Source organism: Botryllus schlosseri, chromosome 8, assembly GCF_051294905.1.
Source record: "Botryllus schlosseri isolate E-star chromosome 8, Bs_hap1, whole genome shotgun sequence".
Taxonomy (NCBI): Eukaryota; Metazoa; Chordata; class Ascidiacea; order Stolidobranchia; family Styelidae; genus Botryllus; species Botryllus schlosseri.
The window spans coordinates 14,403,590-14,414,441 of record NC_137243.1 but is presented as its reverse complement, the minus strand read 5'-3'; the positions used below and the strand labels follow the sequence as shown (position 1 = coordinate 14,414,441).

Below are 10,852 nucleotides of genomic sequence, written 5' to 3'. Positions count from 1 at the left end.
TGGGAACTACAGCAATTTTTGCATGTGATTCTGTAGTATCGACTCCGTTGCGATCATTATTGGCATGAGAGCCATTGGCTGCGATAACGGTCACGTTCCGATGACGTTGTGTTGCGAGGACCGAAATAAAATTCTCGAGAAAACGGATATCAAAAATGTGTTATATTATTATTAATTTGTTTTTTCACGGTAAAATTGGTAAATACACACATAGTCCGGGTATAGTAACCTGCCCCCTATCCAAGCCTACAAACAGTTTCCGTTAACACCATGGTCACGGTCCAAGATCGGCGTAGCATTACGCATGGCTACGTTAATATCGAGGGATGACCATTCCGTCTTCGCGAAACAAATCACCGAAGAATTCATACACGAGCAATACACGGGAAGCATCAGAATTTATACAGATGGCTCGAAAACCGCATCAGAGTGGGGGTCAAGTTTCTTCGTGGAGAACAGAGACGTCACTGGCGGTCACTTATCCGTCCTCTCGACAGAGTCGATTGCCATTCGGAATAGTTTGAATTGGGTAAAACGCAATGGCACGCCAGAAAGTCGTGTGGTTATTTTTTCAGACAGCCAGAGCAATCTAGTGGGGGTCAGAAACTGCTCTCCAGACAACGAAATCATCGCCGATATCCACCTCCTATTAGGATCCGATATACATGCACTAGAGATCGAACTGGTTTTGGCCTGGATCCCTAGCCATAAAGGCATCCGCGGCAACGAAAAAGCTGATGAAATCGCAAGGAGAGCAGCCCTGCGGCAACTCGCACGTGATGAGACTCTCCAGCAAAAAATAACGATGAAGGGGATGAAATCCCACATTGCCGATATATGTCGGGAAAAGTGGATCGACCACACGAATGCCAATGACGACGACTCGCAATAAAGAAAAATTATCGGAGTTATTAGGGACATCAACCCAATCATTAATTTGTCACTGAGAAGCCGGAATTCTAATTAGATTGCAGACTGGTCATGGTCATTCTTGGCTGAACGGCCATCTACACAGAATAAAATGTCACCAAAATGGCCTTTGTGATGTATGCGGGATCAAAGAAAACGTAAAACATTTCCTCCTTCGCTGCCCTAAGTATGACCGTGCCCGGACGAATCTAATTCAGACCGCCGAGCGGAATGAAGTAGCACTAACGCCAGAGTCCCTGCTAACAGATGTGCAATGTGCATACTATATGGCCAGTCATCGAATTCACGATATCAAGTGGTAGGGCTATATAAATATAAAGAGTTGTAAACCATTGAATTAGTACAGGAGTCGATATCGCCAGATTTCTTCCTGGGGCAAAGAGCCGAGTAGCTAAGCCGCATTTCCCCCAATACCTATACCCTCATACAACCTGTCCCCAGTCAGACAGTCTCTATAGTGAGTCTATGCTGAGGTGAGGCAAAATTGCCTTGCCTATATAAACGTGCTACCGCTGAGAGTCGATTACAGTCTTTCGCGCCGAAGGCCGCGGATACACCGACTACGCCAACTCGAATAATATTCTTCATTTCGCCAATTCAATTCAATTTATTGTTAATAATTTCTTCATTTTAATACAGCACAAGACTGCTATAAGACGACAGTTACGGAAGATACTGAAGAATCGGCCTGATGTAAATGACCATAGTAGTCGACAAACACCATGCAAACACCACAAACACCATGCAATGAATATATTGTTAAAATGTATACCATGAATACCCTAAAACAAACAAACAAGACTGCGATACAATGAAAGATAGAAAGGTGTCGTAACAACTTGGAGTAGTCATCGATACGCCTGACCTAGGCGATAAGAAAGGAGGCATGCACATTGCACACGGCACAGCACACTGAATGAAAAATAAAGGAAGAAAATATAAAAAGAGAGGTGATAAAAAGGTGGCATGTATCGGAAGGCGAGATCGATATGCTAGGCCGTGGTCCGGTAAAATGAAGGGCTAACTAGTATTCAGTAGAAATTGTTTGTATTTTGACTTGAATCTGGAAATGCTCAATGACTCTCGGATAGCCGGCGTGATACTGTTCCACAAATCAGGTCCGGCATATTTGATAGCGCGATGATATTTTATGTCCACCATATGATAGTTGGACGACGGTGGACGCGCGTGTCGTACTTATGCACTTTTGATACCGAGAGGATCACGGTTTAGGCCGTTTAGATGCTTTATTCAAAGATAGGGGTTCTAAACCTGGGGGTCGTTTGCCTATATTCTGGGGCTCGCGAAGATGTTGAACGTAATCAGCTTTTATCAGATTTTGAGCTGGGCCACGGAACATTTTCAAATTGGAAATGGAGTCGCGACCAGAAAAGGTTGGAAACCACTGGATGTGCGTTGTTTATATAGCTTAGTGGTGCACAGGTCGCACCGGCATTGGGCTGATAAACAATCTTATCGGATGTGACATGAACATGACTTAACGATGTAAGCTACATTGTACATGTACAATTACCCTTCCTGCATTTTCGAAGTTATCATCCTCCACGAGTTCTACCGCTAACTCTGATCATGTGCGGCGGAGAGAGGATCCAAATTATATAGTAGGCTAATATAAGGAAGAACCAATATTATTGACAGAATTCATTCAAATCATTTAACGACCGATGCATATAGAATAGGGCTACCATACGTCCGCTTTTAAGATGATTTATTCTCCTTTTTTTCACAAAATTGAAAGTGACCTCGGAGGACGCCTAAATGTCGTCTTTTTCGGGGGAAGTTTTCCTCTTTTTCAGAAAAAGTATTAAAATGCCATCAAAAAGTCGACTTCTAGCCAGAATTGGTAAGAAAAACTGCCGAAAAGTGAATATTGAAGGAGCCGATCAAAATGACGACCTTTTTGTAGTCAAAACCACAAAAGCATCGTGAAAAAGCGGGTTTTCCAGGGGCCGAGACAAATTGATACCCTTTTATTTTTTTAATCAACACAGAATTTGATAGAAAATTCTTCAAATTTACCAGTTATTCTTAGCCGGTACGAGAGCTTTAAGAATTTATGAAAAGTGTTCTCTTTTTCTGATCTCAAAATATGGTTACGCTAATATAGAAACCAGATGCATATATAGTAAGCCCCTAGAAGTTGCATCGGTTACCCTATACGGTGGGCCTAAGATCAATGTTTACTTGGGCGGGATGGGGCTAAAATAATGTGGTTTCGGCCCTGGTTACAACTTACAACCAGGGCCGTAACAGCACTTCGTCAGGCCCACCCCAAAACGTTGGTCTTGCCCCCCCCCCCACACATGATGATGAACCGAACCTCTGGGGGGGCTTCACCCCCCCCCCAGACCCCCTCACGCTATCCGCTGTTTACCGTAATACTTGTCATCTAAATTGGGCGCCTTTGACTGTGCCAGCTTTTCTCGCCTATACGCGCAAAGCGCGAAAAATTTCTATAATTCATGATTGAATCGGCCAATATGATCGGGAATTGCATATATATTGCTATCATATTTCATCCTCTCACTGCTCACGTAATCAGATTCACAGGTGAAGTGTGTTTGAAAAGGTTATAGGACCCCTCAATAATGATTAAACACCTTCGGGCGTATACCCGTTGGCAGGAACAAAACAGCACTTCGTCAGGTCCCCCAAAAAAACTTGGGTCTTGGGCTACCATAGGGTGATAAACCTACACCCAATCACGTTGTTCGCTATTGCCACGAAATTAGCCGTACTGTGCAGTGAGGCAGCGCGAGGCGCGAAAATTTTCGATAAATCATGGTAAAATCGGTCAAAAACATAGGGAATTGCATATCTATTGCTATCAATTTCATGTCCTCTCTGCTCACGTAATCAGATTTACCGGTAGAGTTGAGTGAGGTGTCTTGTAAACTGTAGGGCCCTTTGGTATGACTCCGTAACATGATGTTATTTAGTGACCTCCAGTCTACTATATCAAAATATATAGAATCGCCCAAACGTAGGCTACTAAAGTAAAAGACGCACACGATTTCAAATTGGTATTTCTTCACTGGCATATAATTTTTCCCTTCGGGGTGGTATTGTCTTGCGAGGTTCAGATTGCCAAGACAGGAATATTCGGCGCCAGTCATTTAGGCGCCTATGGACAATCAAACCTATTTGTATTTTGTATATATAACGAAGTTTTCGGTCAGCATAGGGGCTGTCGTTTTCGGCCAAGGTTTTTTCGCTGCCGATCGTCCTGGCCCACTTCTTGGAGTCACATGTTACATGGCCTAAAACTTTATATGTCTGTGAAAATCGTGGCGCGGTAATGGCCGATGCCGACATGGCCATTTCCATAAATCTTGCGTATTATTTCTTGGGGGAAGAGTACTCAAAATTCAAGACATTTCGCAACTTGAAATCGCGCTTAGCGCGAAAAACTTTTGAAAAAGTTGCATGAATTTTCAAAAAATACTCTATAATTTATGCTAATTCACGAAGTAATTTTGGGCCCCCTTCGTGCTCGCCCCCCCCCCCCCCAATTGGGGGTTTTGGGGTGCGGCAGTTACGGTCCTGCTTACAACACACAACCACATACTCCTGAACCGGGTCGCGACCACCTCTAGTCGATAGGCAAAGATTTGCTGGTGCGACGTCATAGTGATCTGACAATGTGCTGCTACCTCATTATGAAATCCGCTGGTGGGCGCTAAAGAGCGTCCGGAATTTGTGTCACAAAAATATGGCAACCCTAGTTTATGATTATGATATTTCTTGTTGCAATTGTACTACTTTGATATTTAATTACCGTAGTTCTTCTGTGGTAACCATGACCATCGCCCATGTTAGTCAGAACGGCGTTGTACTAACGTAATGTTTTAAAAAACTAGAATGTTGTTCGCAGATACAAGCTACTATGCTAACAGACTATTATTCGTCACAATAATTAGCATGAGTGCACGGTGTAAGGCTAAGGCGGATTGGCATAACACTGGATTTCCCTGCGCGAGAGGGATATTCTTGTAAACTAGCTGCAAAATGCATCATACAATGAGGCATTTTCAGGAAAACAATAATTAGATTAGAACTAAAATTAGAGCATAGGGACATTTCACAAATTAGATTAGAATTAGAATTATAGCATAGCAACATTTCACAAACTAGATTAGAATTAGAATTAGAGCATGGAAACATTTCACCAATTAGATTAGAATTAGGTTAATTGCATTTTGCTCTAATTTAGTGAAATTAGACAACTAGATTTATCTGGTTGTCCAAGTCTAGTGGTACGCCGTAGTGGGGCAGCATAGCAAACCTACTGTGCATTTTGTGATACAAGCACCAAATTTGGCACACATGTATATTGACATGTTGCGAACATTTTCAGATATAATATACATGTGTGCCAAATTTGGTGCTTGTATCACAAAATACCCAATCCTTTTGAATATTTGGGCTAAACCGCCCCACTAGTGTGGTAAAAACAAATTAGTGGTACGCGATGAGAAAAAGTTTGAGAAACACTTGTGTAGAGCCTACTAACTACAAAGGTTCCTTTGTGAAAGCCACCCTCAAAAAACACAGAACGCGAACGTGAACCTCACGCTCCGCAACCATCCTTGTTGAAAATATAAAAAGCTAGTTCAAAATGCGAAAAAATATAACATTTGGGCGTCTAAGGAGGATCATTTCACTTATCTTGATAAAAGAGGACAAATCCCCCTAAAAGAGACATATGGTAGGCTTAGATAAGCGGCCTTTTAGCCAGTCTGTCGCAGGAGGAAAGAGAATGTGCATTGTGCAGGGTAGGCCTATAGCGAAACCTTAAAACGGGTTTTAAGGAGAGAGAAATACAAACTAAGAAAATACAAGTAAATAAATTATGGCATAGAGCAGTGGTCGGCAACCTATATGGGTCGCGAACCCAAGTGGGTCGCCTTCACTTTTTGGGGTCACCATAACTCGCGATATTTAGTTTATTAGAGAAAAGAAGATATATGTTTTTTGTGGTTCGAAACAGTCAACTGCGTTTTTACGTACAACTATAGCTTCGCCGTGTCACAATTTAACCATTGTGATGTTTCGGATCAAATCCGAATAGTTGCGACGAGGCACGAGCCGCACAACACTGTACCTTTGCAAATGTTTTGTAGTAGGAGAGAGCAGATGCATTGGCAATGATGGATTGTGCACAACATTGCTTCGCAACAGGCGGGTCACAAAGACGTTCTAAATATTACACTTTCGTATTCAATTTTCCAAATATTCCAAACACTTTATATTCTCAAGATAAGAAGAGTAAATGCACATTCTCCTCCAAATTAAATTGTTTAGCGCCCATAAGCGCCACAAGCCACGTTGCCATTCTCACAGTACTTCGTGAGCCAGATTTTCGTCACAGTCATATTGATTGGAGCGTGAAATCCGATAATGCGTTATTGTGTATGCGTGAGATTGAAATTCATTCTTCCCGCCAAAGGCTTTGCGGACGCTGATCGGGAAATGCAGCAATCAAACCCGATTTGTCCTTATAATCAGCAAACAATTGCTGCAGCGCAAGCTACTTATAACTACTTTGTGTTCGATGTAATAGAGTAATAGACGAATTGCTGATTGGATACGCGCTTTTTCGTCTGTTTTTGTTTGTGGTATTCATGGGGTTTTTCTACTACAATGGTCACTGGTCATTTACACCAGGCCGATATTCTTTATTATGATTTCGCGTCTGACGACTTAAAGCACGGTCCACTTCCAGACTCTTTAAAAACACCGCTTAAGGCTTAAGCAAATCGGATGGCGAGGAGCTAAGATAGGTTTTTCACATCTTCAACCATCTGTTACATGCACGACCTTACCTGCCGTACCCCAACCCCCCAATTGGTGCATCGAGCTCGAAGACGGGCCCAAATTATCTCATGAATCAACATAAATTATGGAGTATTGGTTTGGATAATTATTGAACTTACTTCAAATTTCTTCGTGCCTCGCGCGATGTGACATTGCTAAATGTCTTGGTTTTAATGTGGGTGCCACCACCCTAATAAAAATATATAGGCATTTCTGTGTCGGCCATTACCGGGTCAGGACATACCAAGACATTGAAGTTTCGGCCAACATACGAAATGTGCTGTCAAAAAGATCGACAGTGTAAAAACCACTGCCGAAAAGGATCGAAACCTTCGGTATATATGTGCCGAATTGCCCATTGACTATAGGCGCCTAGATGGCTGTCTCCAAATATTGCTTTCGCCGAAAATTCATAGTGGAACCTATATGCAATTGCCAATATCATTGACCGGATGCCATCATGAATTAGGGAAAATATTCAAGCTAGGTGCGACTAGATAACTGCTATCGCACTGACAACATAAAAACTGATACCCGCGAGCAGTGGTTTAAACGTTAGTCACGTCCATTATAAGCTGGCCATTCTCAATCCATTTGTGAAAATTAGGGACTAGAGCAGTGGTTCCCAACCTTTTTCGACCCATCGCCCCCTTTTCAAGGTCAACACCGATCATCGCCCCCCAAATTTTGTGCACCGATAATTGGGCATACAGGCTGTAATCACCGGCGGGTTGACTAAAAAAAAAAAAAAAAAAAAGGTCATCTTTCTCTGCTCAGAGCTGAAAATAACGTTTTTTCTCTCCGAATGGCTAGGTGGATGACTAAAAAAAAAAAAAAAAAAAAAAAGGTCAGCCGTTTTGACGCGTCATCGCCCCCCTATCGCCCCCTTCGCTATTTTCGCCCCCCGTCGCCCCCTTTGTCCATTTTCGCCCCCCTATCGCCCCCTTCGTAATTTTCGCCCCCCTAGATCGCCAAATCGCCCCCTGGGGGGCGATATCGCCCACGTTGGGAACCACTGGACTAGAGTAAGTCGAGTCGATTCTTGAGAAAGGATGGAAATTTGAATATGGGATCAGCGATCGGCTCATTGATATGCTGATTTCGCGTTTGGTTAACTTCAGAACGCACAATGCTGGCAGCTTCATAACCAGCATATCACCTTTAAATACGATTCAGTAAAAGGTTAAACATGCCTCTTCGCGAACTTTTGTGGGGACGACATACACGACATAATTTACTGTTGTCTCAAACATTTGATTAATTCGGTTGATTTAGTTTGCACCTAATAATTTGACAAATTGTGCCTGTAATTCGCAGAGGTGGTCAGTAACAAAGTACTTCTACTTTTTCGAAGTACTCAATTAGTTTTCCTCTTCTGGTACTTACTCAAGTAGATTTGATTTTTGCTACTTCTACCTCTACTTCATGATATTTTGTGATCTACTTACTTACTTTTCGCTATTTTCAGTTTGTCAAGTAGAAGTAGTTCAATCTTCCAATCAGGAAGATAGCCTGAGGAATTTCGGGGCTATGTTCATAGAGTACCAACATTTAATTCAATTCAAAAAGTTGAGTTCGGCCCAGAATTTTCGTCGCGCTTCGCGCGCAGTGGTATGGGCGTTACCAGTATGATTTCACGAAAGTATCGATGAATATAATTTAGGTAGCGGGTTGGCGTGATTCCGTTCACACAGGGATATCTGGAACTAGATATCTATGAGTTCACACCACATTGTCGCCCTTCGCCTATATGAAATAATTCATCGCAGTATATATGGCTCATCATAAAGTTTGAAACTGATGTTTCGCAATCTAGTATTTACTTGTCATATCGTAATCTAGCATGCCCATGGCGTTTTCTAACCTGAAACAGTGGACTCTGACATTTTTTGTTAGTTTTAGAGCTGTTTCAGCATACCACCTTTGAACCTTTCTGGACTAAAGGCACGAAAAACGTGTCCCACTTTTAGAACTAGTATTTATGTTTCATTTTCAATTCCCAGTATCATATACTTCGAGTTATAATCAGAGGTGGTCAAAGTAGTCAAGAAAGCTACTCAAGTAGAAGTAGAAGTAGCGACGAAAAAATCTACTCAAGTACGAGTAGAAGTACTTCTTTCATAAGCAACCTAAAACTACTTGAAGTAGAAGTAGAATTTACTGACTTTAAATCTACTCAAGTAAGTAAGTAAGTAAGTAGTTGTGAAAACGATTGTAATTAGTTCGCATGGACTGTCAAAAGCTGCAAACGGAGCTATGTGGAAGGTGTAGAGAGCTTGATTCATATTGATGCATCCCAGGAGGTGTCAATTTTTGACAGATAAGCAGTCGTCCACATCATGGGATGTAAATGATAGTATTGATATGGAAATGTGATACTAATCCTTTGTTTACTCGAACACCCGGTTTAAGAAAATATAATCGCATGGCGCCCTCCCCCATATTAGGCCCTTAGTTCAGTCGAAGAGCAATACCGAGAAATTGTGTCGGATACGGCTTTAACACTTTCCGCGATTAGTATACGTTAATTAAAAATAGTGCAGATCGTTAAAATTCCATATAGTGTATAGCTTTATTTTCGGAAAATACAAGGCATTACTACACTTGCTTTTATACTTCAACATGTTTGTTCTCCAGACAAAAGAACTGAAACTATAATTAGAACTCAATGTATAATACTAGTGATTGAAAACAAAAATACTACCCCTAAAAAGCGGAAAATATATTTCATGTCTTTTGTCCAGAAAGTTTCACTGGTGGTCTGCTGAAACAGGGCTAACGTTAAAAAAGTCAAAGTCCACTTTTCCAGATTAGGACACGTCATGGGCTGCTAGGTAATTGCTAGATTGCGAAACTGTAGTTTCAAGCGTTATGGGGGGCCATACTTACTGTGATGAAATATTTGCTATAAGCGACAATGCAGTGAGAACGGAACCACGCAACCCGGTATCTAAATTATATTCAGCGATACTTTCGTTCAAACATAGTTGTCACTCGATAATACAATTGCGCGAAGCGCAACAAAAATTCTGGGCAGTACATGACTTTTATGAAAATTAAATGTTGGTACTACGTGAAAACAGCCCCGAAGTTCCTTAGGCTATCTTTGTCATTGGGGGATTAAACTACTTCTACTTGACAAACTGAAAACAGCGAAAAGTAAGTAAGTAGATCACAAAATATTACGAAGTAGAAGTAGAAGTAGCGAAAAAATGATTTGCTTGAGTAAGTACCAGAAGTAGAGGAAAACTACTTGAGTACTTCGAAAAAGTAGAAGTACTTCGTTACTGACCACCTCTGGTTATAATTAATATCAGTTGCTATGTATGGATAACATACATGTCGAAGTATAAAAGCAAGTGTAGTAATGCCTTTAATTTCCGGAAATAAAGCTATACAGTATGGAATTTTACAGTCCACCATATTTTTTATTAAGGTTTACTAGTTGCGCAAAATGTTTACACCTTATCCTATACAACTTCTCCGTATTGCTCTTCGAATAAACTACGGACCTTATTATAATATGGGTGATGGCACCATACCATGCCCACCCCTGGCCTAGGTGAAGTGAAGAAGAGGCGTGCACATTGCACATGCACACTGAATGAAAACAATGATATATATACAGGATGAAAAGTAAGCAGAGGGAATATCGACGCCTGGTAAATACAGTAAATTTGATAGTAGCCTATAATTACATGATCTTAATGTACTGCGGCCCGTTATAGGCTACATGGTAAGTTGAGAATTCCTGCCCTAGAGTGTACGATACATTCGGTTGAAGAGCACTGATCTAGAGTTCTAGATATCCCTGAACTAAACCGCCGCGGTTCATAAGGTACAGTTTCTTAGTAGTATAGACGGACAATCATCAAAATCCCTTCCGCGTATTGATCATTAACCAATACCCATGAATATCATATTATCAACCAGATTATAGTTATCTATAGTAAAATATCCACTGAGCTATATAAGATATCCCAGTTGTGCCTTCTATCTAGTATTCATATAGCTCAGTGGTACCACCATAGAGATTCAAAATGCTTTGTAATCCTATATTTTCGATAATTACGTTAATAATTTC

At 41.2% G+C, this 10,852-nt stretch overlaps 1 protein-coding gene across 2 annotated transcripts in view; it reads left to right on the top strand.

The window, feature by feature from the left end:
* The window catches only part of LOC145444213 (DNA-directed RNA polymerase III subunit RPC2-like), a 153,907-nt gene that overhangs the window by 6,186 nt on the left and 136,869 nt on the right, over positions 1-10,852 (top strand). The gene's annotated exons all lie outside the window — the stretch shown is intronic.